This window comes from Dermacentor silvarum, chromosome 1 (genome assembly GCF_013339745.2).
Source record: "Dermacentor silvarum isolate Dsil-2018 chromosome 1, BIME_Dsil_1.4, whole genome shotgun sequence".
NCBI classification, from domain to species: Eukaryota; Metazoa; Arthropoda; class Arachnida; order Ixodida; family Ixodidae; genus Dermacentor; species Dermacentor silvarum.
In genome coordinates this window covers 388,015,132-388,029,145 of record NC_051154.1, presented here as the reverse complement: position 1 = coordinate 388,029,145, position 14,014 = coordinate 388,015,132, and the positions used below count along the sequence as shown (strand labels likewise).

At 42.2% G+C, this 14,014-nt stretch overlaps 1 protein-coding gene across 1 annotated transcript in view; it reads left to right on the top strand.

The window, feature by feature from the left end:
- The window catches only part of LOC119437522 (uncharacterized), a 478,366-nt gene that overhangs the window by 257,126 nt on the left and 207,226 nt on the right, over positions 1 to 14,014 (top strand). The gene's annotated exons all lie outside the window — the stretch shown is intronic.

Here is a 14,014-nt window from a genome sequence, read left to right as displayed (position 1 = left end):
CAAAGATGCTGGTAGTACAATAAACAGCGCAAGGGTTACAGTATGAAGCACGTGCAAGACAAAGTAACTGTTGACGAGGACAAGTGCTCTAGCCCAAGTACAATGAAAATTGCAAACTAGACCAGCTCATTGTAGTTCAGGTACAGTATAGGTAACGTAAATCTGTGACAGTTGGGCACCACAGTAATGTGCTGCCGATTTATTCAATAAAGCGTCTAGGAAATATTGTTTACAGGAATGGTGTTTCATTGTCATCGGCTCAGTAAAAGATGACTTGTTCAATTTTGCTTGTTCTGTGCTGGTGGACCACAGCACAGAATGAGTGAGTTGGAGCCGGGCATAGAAAAGTGCATGGCCTTAATGTACCGGTTTTGTTGTCCTTGACTAACGCTTGGTATCAGCCGCAGCGAGGGCAGCTCATACAACACATGGCAGATCCTGAAACAGCACAGAAAGAGAGTATTTATGAACTCTTCAAAAATTCTCGCTTAAATATGACATTTTCAATACAGAGCAGCTCTTCAGGGCTGGCACTGTCACGGCCGCAGAACTTCATCACCGCAAATTGATAGTTGCCTGTCGAGTCTTGAACGTGTGAAACGTCGCCAGGAGGATAAAACTCCTCCTCAATTCTTTGCCGCTGGTCAGTGTACCGACATTTCACACGGCAGCAACAATTCGCGCTAATTCACCGGCCCGGCTGTGCCGCTGTCTTTAAGACGGGAGCTAATCGATGGTAACATTCCCCGCGGCCCGCTGATAAACTCGGAGGCGACTGCTAGGACTGGCCTCGTGCGGCGACCACCAGGTGCGCGCGTCGCCTGCTTGTACTCAACTCTCACAAGTCGTTTGTAGCACTTTACTGTAGTAGCACTGTAGAAGCTGCAGGACTCTGTGGCCAATAGGAAGGCCGAGTGCCCCTCGAGATGTGTTCATCCGCGTCGTCTGCTCAACAACTACATAATTCGCGGTATACGACGTGCACGCGCATTGGTCCAAACGTTGCTGTAACGTGTCGTGTACCAAGTGAAAACAGCCCTAATTCCGCCATTATTCGGACGGTTAAGTCCTGAACTGTATTCAGCTGCGCAAGGATATTGCTTGTGTACACGTCGTACCTTCTGCAGCTGCAAACGACTTGCGAGATGGAGTACAGGTGTTTAAAGGCTTTTAGAGAGAAAAATACGGAATTACCAGCCCTGCAGCTTTGCGAACATTGCTTTTGTGGTACGTACTAATTCATAAGAAATTTAGTCAAAGTGAACTTCTGTTGCAGTTGGCCTTTCAGGATCCCCGAATTGTCAAAATTAACCTAGAGTCCTCCATCCGTCATAACAAAGCGTGCACTTCTGCGACGTTAAAACGCACATTTATTTTTGCTTTAACTGGTCGCATTCGTAAATAAAAATATTCCGCTGTCTATACAAAAAAGAGGGAAAGGTGTGCACTATGTAATGCAATGCAATATTGAGTCTCGTACGAAGAAGGCGTCACGGAACTCAACCTGTTTCCAACCAAACGAGCGTAGTGATTTGCGTCAGTACACTACTTGCCCTCGCGACCAAAGCCCAGTGCATCGCGTACTGGAAGCACAATGGTGCTCAAATGTAATGTGACTTGATGTAACCATATGTCTACACTTTGTAGTTTCGTTATACTAGGTGTTGCTTTTGATGTCGAACACTTTTAGAAAGGAACGTGTCATTTCTAGGCCACTGCTGTTTTTCAAGGTAGGCTACCTGGTAGGCGCCCAGTCAAAAAAGCAATTGACTCCAATTGGGAAATTTCCAATTGGTACCAAATGAAAATTTTCTAATTGTAAATTAGTACATAACTGGACCAATTGAACCATTTGGAACGTGCCCAATCGATTTTTGTTGGAGTGACCAATTGTACCTAATGGGTTCCAATTGGTTTGTAACCAATTGGTTAAAATGGCCAATTGCCACCAGTGTGCAATACCAACACGCATATATACCCAACAAGGCAAACATAAATTGGATTCCAGCTGTCAGAAACAGGTTTGCTATAGCCTTAGTACTGCATGCATATATAGCTATAACTGATTGAATGGGTTCATAAACTGAAAGTATGAATTCCCAGTTGGGTACATTCTAGCTAGTTTATTCCTATTGGTAGTCCAATTAGACTCAGTTGGGAATGTAAGGTGGGCCTAGCTGATCCAAACTGGCAAGTTCAATTGGACTCAATTGGTTTCATCCCTGACTCAATCGTAACCAAATGGAGGTAAGGATTTCCCAATGGGCCCAGTAGATTCCAATTGGCAAATCCAATCGGACCTAACAAGGGATTTTCCAATCTGTTCCAATTGGCTCCAGTTCATTTCAATAGGCAACTCGATCCATTTGGTTTCTCCTCTGATCCCATCGTAACCGGTTGGAAGTAAGCATTTTTCAATTGGTTCCTATTGGTCCCAGTTGATGCTTATTGGAAAAACTAATTGGAGTCAATTGTTTTTTTTTGACTGGGCGGACACTAGCAAGGAGAAAGAATTCAGCGAATCATTCACCAAATAACTAAAATACCCTAGTCGACCTTTTTATTACAAACTTTGAGTGCATATAATTCGAAATTGAGTCGAGTAGGGATTCAACGTGTATATAGCAGAAATCCTAAGAATATAGCAGCACCTTGGAGATATGCGTCCACAAGTTGGCTTTTAAAAAATGCCACGGCATTTCAGATAGGTTGGTCCCGACCTGTTAGGTAGACGCCACACCCGCGAGCGATCATGCAGAAAATAAACATAGTGATGGGGACCGCACCGAGCAACTTTTCTGAATCGGAAACAGGCAATCCGCTGCTTCAAAGGGTTTGCAAATAAAGAACGAATAGCAAAACACACTGATGGTGATTTAATTCATAAGCAAAAAATTTGGGCAGCTTTGAATACATTTCTAGCGCCGCTTTAGTGCTCGCGCCATCTAGAGAAGGCTTATTGAGCTCAGAAGTCGCTTTTACATGTCCTCTGAAGCTGTGGCCCAAGCTGCGTGTCGTTCGCCCAGTCAACGTGTGCTCAATATCCGCCAAAATGTAAGGTAGCCACTTGGGCAAATTAGTACATGCCGTAATTATGTAGAATGTTGCGCCTTGTTGTGCACGGACACAAGAAAGAACGATGGGACACACAAGACGTGAACTTACAAGAATTTTGTTTCTGAAAGATCGTGGCCCTTTCACACTTGGTTCAACACTGCGCATGTCCAGATAATATACTTACAGGCGTGCGCATCCGCTCAAAAATCACTTTTGCTGACAGTGCAACTGACGCCTCACTGAGGCACCCTTCTAATCTACAGATATATTGTGCTTCTATTATGAAACAAGTCATTTCAAATTTGCTTTTCGCTATTATTGTGAAGTGGTCGAGCCTCAATCAGCAATCTCTACAGTGAATGGCTTACCAGCCACCTGTCTTTTTTCAACATTATTCGCATGCTCGCGCAGCGTGTCATTAATGCAACGACCTGATTGTCCTACGTAAAAGCGTTTACATGACAGGGTTATGCGGTAGACTACGCCTTCAATACAGGCTACACACTTGTGTTTGTGTCCTTTACGTGCAACATTGCTTATCCACCGAAAAAGAGGTTTGGTGAGCCGCATCGGGGCGTCATGTGCAACCACTGGCAACACGGAGGCAAGCAATGGACACGTCACCACGTGATCAAACATGATGGCGCCCACCAGTACGCCACGAAAAGGGTGCATAGAAACTGCTCTTTGACCACGTTTACCGCTTCGGATGGGTGTCGCTTGAAGTGCGTACACATCACTTAATTCTTTGCAACGACACCACTTGGCTCTGCATATCCGTCATCGCGCTTCATCAAGAAGGCGGTAAATAATACCGCCTTCTTCGTCTGTTATCACGGATTTGCTGGCCAGCCGGCGTCTTCAGAGAGCACTATAAGGTACACTAGCTAGTAGATGTGGACTATAGGTGGAGTGTATGAGATGCACCTTATACAATACAGCCAGTGTATATAGCTGTGAGTTGACGAGAGTACATTTTTGCATTCGCATTCAGTTTTCTAAGCGCACGTACTTTTTCATTGAAAGAAACGCGATTCGAGCGTACTCAACAAAGAGGTTGTCTATATTAAGCGTAACCGCCTGCCTTTAATTCTCTGATGTGACGGTAGCAGAGAAGAGTAATTTTTTGTTTCTCTTTCCCGAAGAAATTTGGAACACGTTAACCAGATTAATTTTGACCACCTGGGGTTAAGAGCCCCAGGGGGTCAAAATTAATCCGGAGCCCACTAGGGCGTGCCTCATAATCGGAACTGATTTTGGTATGTAAAACTGAGAAAGAACTCTCACTGGCACCGCGGCCAGTTTCTGCCAGTATTTCTGCCTTCCAGAAGCAACTCCAGTCGAGAGCCTGACTGGCTCTCGTGGGGGGTGCTCGTGCCTGCGTTCGATCTCTAGTGGTTGTCTGAGTATCGGGTGATCTTATCCTGTTTCTTGTTCATTTTATCGTATTTTCTCCGTAGTATTACCCGCTCCAGCTTACGCTGATGTCCAAGAAGTCCCCCGGGAGGGGTTTCCCCCCTTGGACAGCTTCTCTTCCTAATCATGAGATACCTTTGGATTTCTTCCCACGCAGGGGTGTAACCAGCATCCCCGTGGTAATCGTTCCGGTGAGTGAAGGTTTCATTAAACTGAACAGTCCTCAGGCTACTCAGGAGGCTTTTCATGCTGCTACTCCATTGTACCAGACCATCTCGGGCGTAAGGCAGTTCGGCCGGGGAGGCATTCTTTGTAGGTCGCCAGACCAGACATGTGTTGCGGACTTACTCAAGTGCACATCTTTCGCTCGCATTCTGGTGAGTGCATTTATCCCTATTCACCTCGCGTGCACCAAGGGAGTAGTACAAGGTGTCGACTCAAGTCTTACCCCGACAGAAACATTAGAAAAGCTATCTACAGTTGGAGTGATTGCCGTATATCGATGAAATCGAGTGTTGGACAATACCAGAGTAGGACAATACCAGAGTACCAACATAATCAGTGATAGCCACTTTTGCTGGCACTTCCTGCCCATCAGAGATTAAAATGTGGCCCCTTATATTCAGAATAGATCCACTTGCACCGCGTCCACAATGTCGCAATTGCTGGCGATTTGGCCATAGTATCGGTGCGTGTAAATGAAGCCAACGTTGCTGCAAATGTGGGGAAACTCACGCTCCCAGTGATTGCACTTCCGAAAACGAGAGATGCTGCCTTTGTGAAGGGCACCATCCGGCCGATTACTCTAACTGTTCTGTGCGGGCCCAAGAAGTGCAGATCCTCGAAGTTATGGATAAAAGACGTTGCTCCAGAAGAGAGGCTACAAATATTGTAAATGAAAGAACATTTGGCTATGCAGGAGTTACAGCTAAACAAAATACGATACTTGACTCATCTCTCACTGCAACCATAGAAAATGCTGTTCAAAAGGCCGTGGCTAAGGCAATGGATCAGTTGGTAAATCTTGGTGAAAGCTTCGCACAGGATATTTCTTCGCAAATGAATACGTTAATGCAAGCTACTGGTCTATGCTCGGTAGCAAATGAACTTACAAATTCGGGGCAGCAATCTGTCGATGGAAAGAGGGAGGCAACTGTCTCGGGAGTTGGCACAGCGTGCAATGGTTCCCCTCCGACTCATTCTGCTTCCGCCAACCAGATCATGCAAGATTGCGAAATGAAAGACGCAGAACATAATGCTCGTGCGCAAAAAAGAGCCATGTCAACAATCAGTGAGGATTCTTCCTCACTTTCCCAGTCGAAGTCAAAGAAATGTCAGTCGAAGTTTACATTGGAGGATAGTGCATCAAAGCAGTCCCCTTCGACAGCAGCAACTTGCATCATATGATTGTTAAAGGCTCTTCAGTGGAACTGCCGATAACTATTATCAGCTTCTGTAGATTTGTTTTCTATTACAAATAAACTTAATCCAGATATAATTGTATTACAGGAAACTTGGTTCACAACGGAGAAAAAATTCCATTTAAAATTTTACAGATCTTTTCGACTAGACCACCCTACAAGAGGTGGTGGACTAATTATATTTATTTCAACTAAAATATGTCAGAAAGCCAAAATTTTATTCGAATTGATGGATTCTGAGTGCGAAATTCTGGCTATAGAACTCACTCTACCTGGATGTTTCCCTCTTTATATTGTAAATACTTATTTTCCTTCTGGCGTGCAGGACACTCGCTCTCGTGACAGTGTTCTAGCTAGCTGTGGGCGGGATGTTTTACTTACTGGGGATTTTAATTCGCATCATGTTTCATGGGGTTTAAAGACAGATTCATGCGGTAAACGCTTGTGGAATTGGTCATTAGATAATAACCTTTCTTGTGTAAATTCTGGGGCAACTACATTCGTGCGTGGCCAAAATCAGTCTGCAATTGATCTCACATTCTCTAGCCGTAGTCTGTGTCTTCGTGGTCGACAGTTGATTGCGCCTCTAATAGTGATCACATCCCGCTGGTCTTTGAAATAGTCCGCTCTATTACAACAATGGATGAACAAGCTCGAACGTTTGTAAACTACAATACCTTTAAGCAGTCCTTGCGATCTGTGATTTCGTCACTTTCTGAGGCGTCCAATGAAGAAAAGGCGAAGATTATTTGTTCAGCCCTTGATAAATCTAGCAAGCAGTCGGAATTCATAATTTGATGTAATAATGGTAACAACCTACAACCCTTGGTGGAATACCGAATGTTCAAGCAATTATAAAAGAAGGAAAGCAGCCTGGAAAAAAATTGTTATATAACCAGTGTTCAAAAAATTGGATGAATATTAATTCTACAGAACTATACTTAAACATACAGTTTCTAAAGCAAAATACGACTATGATTGCAAACATTTCGAATATCTATCTAAATCTAAAAACAAGCGAGCGCTTTTCACTTTTCTTCGTGGCAGAATGATTCTTCCGCGTCCGAGTAACACTGACTCGATGGTTTTCACTAGTGAAGAAATGACGCAAATGGTAGAAGAAATTGCAAAGTGTTTAGAAATCCGGTTCACGTCCTTGTTATCGCCATCTTCCAAGTTACGCATACGGTCCGATGATTTTACGGAGATCACTATGTTAGAACTGGCCACAGCAGTGGAAGGTATATGCCACATGCCGCCCCTGGTGTTGACGGAATAACATCAAAAAAGATAAAAATTTTTATTCAAGGAGTCCCCATATGATGTTTTAGACGTAGTGAATTATTCTATTCAATTTTCGTAGATACCTTCCAGTTGGAAACTCGCTAAAGTTATTCCGATTCTTAAAAATAATGGTGACGGATAAACACTTGATAATACTCGACCAATTGCTCTAACCTCAAATTTAGTGAAATTAATAGAAAAAATGCTAAATTTTCGTATTATAAAATTAGTAGAGGACAAAGAAGCGCTCAGCCCTTTCCAAATTGGCTTTAGATCTGGCTGTTCCATTTGGCACGCTCATGTGGACCTGGAAAGCCTTATAAAACTAGCACATCGCCAGAGACAAATTGCAGCTCTAGTAACCTTAGATATATCAAAAGCTAACGATAGTGTAGAAACGAAGTTTTATTGAATCGATTAATGAACCTTGACTTCCCAAAATACATAACAAAATGGTTTATCGAGTTTCTGACTGACCGAAAATTTTATTGTTCTTTGAAAGGATGTTCTTCAAATAGACGTCGACAATCTTGTCGAGTTCCACAAGGAGCTGTCACGTCCCCTTAATTATTTAATATATTACTAAGCTTTATACCTTGTCATAATGACATATACACATATGTCTACGCAGATGACATTGCTTTTTTTGCATGTGACATTGACATGCACTCTTTATATAATCGATTACAAACATACCTGTGCGCCATAGAAAACTGGTTACTGAATATTCGCCTCTCCCTAAATGTCAGCAAATGCGCAATAATAGTTTTTACATTAATCGATCCAATACATATAAACCTAACCTACCACCTACAGAACATAACTCAGGTGGACTCGGTAAAATACCTGGGCATAATATACGATGACTGGCAAATTGGCGCATGCAGATTGAATACATAAATAAAAAGGGGGTGCGTGCGATTGGAATGCTAAGAAAGCTTTGCAAGAGTCGGTCAGGAATGCGGAGAGGCTCTCTTGTGTTGATTTATAAAATGTACATACGGCCAATTTTGGAATTCGGATGTGTTCTATACTCAGGTGCGCCGGCGTACAAATTGCATCCCCTTGTTCTTTTGGAACGGGAAGCTTTACGCCTGTGCCTCGGACTGCCAAAGCTCGTTGCCAACAATGTATTATACCTAGAAACACATTTACCTTCTCTTTTGTGCAGATTTCGGTTATTAACAGTTCAAACATTCTTAAAAATGTATGAATTCCCAATAAAATTACAAATCATTTTCATTTCCCTGCCTGCAATATTTTTTCAATCTTCCTGGCTCCGGTTCCACACTCCTCAGGTCGTTTTCATGCAGGCACTTGTTGGTCCCTTAGATGTACTATGTGAGATGCCTCCAATTTGCAGTGAGAGAGAGAACCTCCAAATTATTTTCGACGATATATATCCAAACAAAGCGAAACTACTTTCTTACAATATATTAAATGGGCTATTAGAAAATCACTTATTGGAGTCAAAAATAAAAGCCGTCATAGCGACAGATGCCACGGCAATCAGAAGAAAAATCTGGAATTGCAATTTTCTCTTCCGCTTTCGACTGGTCGTTCTCCTTAAGACTTCCAGACTATATACCAGTATTTCTAGCTGAGTTTATAGCGGTTACATTGGCTCTACGAAAAGTGCACTCATCAATCTCGGAAGTTGTAATCGTAACGAATTCGTTGTCATTATGCTCAGCTCTCACTGCAAATAGTGGCTCACAAGTTTCGCGTACATTCCAATGTCTATTCCTTCTAACTTAAAACTAATTAGACTGGCATGGGTGCCTGGTCACAAAGGATTAGTTATCACTGAATTAGCTGACAGCTTAGCGAGAGCTGCCCTTAGTGGTCTAATCCTTCCGATTCATCCTGTATCAGCTTACATACCCGCGGCTAGGTTCAGGAGAGCCCGGGGCAGTCATGCAAGACTCCTGGAACCTGCCATTAACAAATCTAACTGATTATCGAACCTCCTATTTCCTTGGAACAGAAAATTCTGCCATAATAGAAAACTTGAAGTATCTTTACCAAATTCAGATGTCGCATTCCTACATAAACTTTTATCTACATCGATCTGGTCTGGCACCCTCCTCCTTGTGCTCATACTGTGGTGAAGACGAAACAATAGAACAATTCTTCCTGTCATGCCGCCCTTTTTCCTCATTAAGAAAACATGCTTTAGAAGAAAAATTTAACAGTGCTGGATTAAATATTACGATACCCAATATTCTATCTTTTGGTGCCTCTTCCCTCGGACATAGGGATGTCATAGGGATGTTGGTGCAGCTGTTGTGGGGTACATAATTGAATCAGGACGATTTCCTTGCTAAATTCTTAAATTTTATATCAATAAATTCCTTTCGTCATTCAAAAATTTTGAAAAGTGATCCTTATTCAACTCCCATAATTGTTTTCCTTCAATCACCCGATTCTTGCCCAATCCCCCATAGTGGGTACGAGCCACTTTTGAAGGCAAGCAAGCAAGTAAGCAAGCAAGCAGTTTCTCAGTGAGCTCGTGGTCCTGCCTCGGGTGTGGTCAACTATCAAGCGGCTGTATTCTACTGTTCCTTTAACGTCTCGGTTGTTCTTTTGACTTATATATTTTTTTTCTTCACCTTTCGATTTATTGTGTCGCCAGTGTAAGCAAGTCATACTAACCTGATGTGTTTTTCTTCCCCTGGTCAAGGGCATTCTACTTGGCTAGCTTCTATTCCTCCCCGAGAGTGGCCGATAGACTCATTTTTACCCAGTGACAACAAAAGTGTCCAGGTGGCTCTTGTGCCTACAAATGGGGGATCGATACAGATGAAGAATCCGAAAGCGATTCAGGTGGAGCTTCGAAAGGCCTCCTCCCAGTTCCAAAAGATCACCGAGGTCCGCCAGTTTGGTCGCGGTGGTATTCTTTGCTGTTGACCGGACCAGGAGTGCGTTCGAGACTTTCTAAACTGTTCAGAATTTGCAATCTCCAGTGAGCCCGTTTATTCCAGCACACCTTGCATGCTCAAAAGGCTTAGTTCGTGGGGTCGACGTGAGCCTGGACTCCTCAGAAGGGCTAGACTTGTTTTCAGTTGCTAGAGCTTTATCCGTATACCGGTGTAGCCGAATTATTGAGAACAAGAAGTCACCTACAGAGTCGGTGATTGTTACGTTCGCGGGAACAGTTCGTCCAACTGAAATCAAGGCATGGCCACTGATATACAGAGTAGAGCCACTTTCCCCAAAACGACTTCAGTGCTTGAAATGTTGCGCTACGGACACACTATAAAAGGATAAGGTCAGTTACTTGATGCCGCCTATGTTGAGAGAATCACGAAAGCACAGAATGTAAGTCTCAGGAAGCAAACTGTTGCCTATGTAATGAAGCACCCCCTGCAGACTATTCGAACTGTTCTGCGAAGGAAGAGAATTAAGAATATTAGAAGTGGTGGAACACAGGCGATGCTCACGTAGGGAAGCAGTTACAGAGGTTCAGGGAAGATCCCAGGGCTACGCAGGCGTAACAGGCCGTCACACTGGTAGTATGGATGTTTCTCTATCCAAGGCCATAGCAGAGGCAGTAGAGAAAGCTATGGAAAACGCTACGGAACGACTTGCACCAACTCTTTTTGAGTCCTTGGCAGAAATGATGTCTAGCCAGCTGGCGCAGGTCATTGGTGCAGCCTCTACCCAAGCTCCTGCACCCCAGGTTGCAAATGTACTAAACCTAGTGCAAAAACACACATCGTCGTCAAACTCGTTAGCTGACTCTCCTTGCGCAGGCCCTACTACTCATGTAGAACAGACGGAACCGGAACCCCTAATGGAAGATTATGAAGACTACCACGATGTAGACATGGAACACAAAAGTCTAAAACGCACACAATCTCCTCCCCACAAAATTTCTTCAAAGTCAAAAATTCAAAAATATGAAAAAGTGAACCTCTCCAAGAAGGACTTTTTGAAAGAGTATTTTGGATCAGGCGGTTTCCGCTACCGTTGTATCTTCACCATAGGCTCTCTAGAAATGTTACAGTGGAATTGTCGTTCAATTGTTTCTGCTACTACCGATCTTTCGTATATTTCTTCTCAATTTTCCCCAGACATAATTATCTTAAAAGAAACCTGGCTTTCAAATGGTCAAAAATATTCCCTAAAATATTATCGACTGTTTCGTTTGGATCGGCCTGCCAGAGGTGGTGGCGTTGCTTTCTTGGTTTCAACTAAATTTAGTCACAAAGCAACGATTTCGTATCAAAGAATGTCTACCGAATGTGAAATTTTAGCATTAGACATTTCACTCCCAGACTGCTCCCCTGTTACCTTAGTTAATTTATACGTCCCAGCAGGAGTGCAGGATACATTTTCTCTAGACACCGTATTAGCTTCCTGCAGAAAAGACATAGTATTCGCTGGTGACTTTAATTCACACCATGTGTCTTGGGGTTTTAAAACTGATTCAGAAGGAAAACGCCTGTGGGAATGGACTCTTGATAATAATCTATCTTGTCTAAATCAAAAAGTTACTACCTTTGTTCGCGGACAGTCTCAATCGGCTATAGACCTCACTTTCTACAGCTCATCTTAAGCTGTATCATCAGTGGAATACTATAGACTGTGCTAAGTACAGCGACCACCTCCCAATTATTTTTCAAATTGGTTACCCTGTGATTTCTCTTAAAAGGTAAAATCACGTATTTGTAAACTATGACAAAGTTTAAAAAGACGAATTCTACGATGCTTTCACGTACGAATATGCAAGACGATATTAGGGCTCTGAGCCTCTGTGCAATTTTAAAGCGTTCTGCGAAGAATGCAACAGTTAATTTAACGTGCAACACAGATAAACCATTAAGTCCGTGGTGGAATTCAGATTGCGTGAGTGCCCACCGAAAACGAAAAGCTGCCTGGAAGCAACTTTTTTGTAATTAGTGTTCAAAGAATTGGAGTGATTACCAATTTGTTGCTGCATCTTGCACGATGACGATAGCTAAAGCCAAAAATGAGTATGATATGAATAAATTCAATTATCTGTCTAAATCAAAAAACAAAAAAGCCCTTTCTAGATTTTTACGCTCTCAAAAAATGATCGCAGTTCCAGCAAATATTGACTCTTTTGTGCTTTCGCCACATGAATTTTACGAATTATTAGAAAATATTGGAAAAGGACTGGAAGACATGTTCACTTCAATCATTCCACCGTACATAGTGAAACCGTTACTACTAGAGGAATTTAGGGAAGTCACATTACAAGAACTGGCGGGTGTTGTTCGCTATCTGCGTTCTTCAGCGCGAGGACCAGATGGAGTTACCACAGCCGTGATAAAAATTTTGTATGAAGTGTCCCCGCAAGAAATTTTGAATATGGTAAATTACTCGTTAAAAATTGCATGGGTACCTTCAGAAACTAGCTAAGGTAATTTCGATACCTAAAAAGCAGGGAGGTGGATATGATTTAGATAATATTAGACCAATTTCCCTCACATAATTTAGTTAAACTAATAGAACGAATTTTGAATCGTAGAATTACGACCTATATTTCGGAAAACTTAATACTTAGCCCCAGTCAAATTGGTTTTAGATCTGGGTGCTCGATTTGGTGTGCGCACGTAGACTTAGACAGTCGCATACAACTTGCTGGTCGCCGAAGAGAATATTCAGGATTGGTAACCCTAGATCTAGCAAAAGCTGATCATTCCGTGGAACATAGCATACTGATAAAGCCATTAGAGAATTACAGGTTTCCGAAATACATCACGGCGTGGCTTTCAGTATTTTTAAGGGAAAGAGAATTCTACTGTTTTCAAAATGGATGTTCATAGTCTAGGTATAAGCAGAAGAGGGCAGTACCACAGGGGTCAGTACTATATCCTGTTTTATTTAATATATTTTTAAGCTCCATCCCGCTGCTCCAGGACATTCATGTATATGTTTATGCTGATGACATCGCTTATTGCATCGAATGATGATCTACATTCACTTTATTAAATGTTACAAAATTACTTATATATTGTTGAAACTAGGATTGAAACCATACATTTGTCTCTGAACGTTAGCAAATGTGCACTCCTTCTTTTTCCTTTAGATGTTCCCGTTCACATTTCGCTGATGTATCTTCAAGAATTCATTCTCCAGGTGGATTCTCTTAATTACCTGGGAATTACATATGATGGAACACTAAACTGGAAAAGCCACATAGAAAGTGTCGCGTTTAAGGCAACTCGGGCTGTAGGATGGTTGCGTAAAATCAGTAACCGACGATACGGGTTGCGTAGAAACACATTAATTATGATATATAAAATGTAAGTCCAACCCATCATGGAATTTGGATGCGTTTTGTTTTTTGGCTGTCCAGCTGATAAAATAAACTTTTGGTACTATTAGAAAGGGAAGCTCTGCGTTTGTGCCTTGGACTCCCCAATTTTGTTGCAAACACCGTTCTGTATATGGAAGCGCGATAAACATGTTTAAAAAGTAGATTGAAAATCCTTACTGTCCAAACGTACCTAAAGTTTTACGATTCTCCTCAAAGAAGATCAATGTATGTTTTCATAAATGAACCAAGTGCATTTTTTAATAATCATTGGTCGCGACTGCACACCCCTCAGATCGTATTCGTACAGGCACAGCTAACAGCACTAAATATACAAATTCAATGTATTTACCCAAAAAGTCAATCCAAGGAAAACCTCCAAATTGAATTTGACGATATTTTCCTCTCGAATTCTAAACTAATGCCATTCAAATATTTAAGTGACCATGCAATTACACGATTACCTCTCTAACCAGGAAACAAACATATAATAGCCACTGACGCTTTAATGTAAAACGAGAAGGCTGGCGTAGGCATCTTTTCTCCTTCT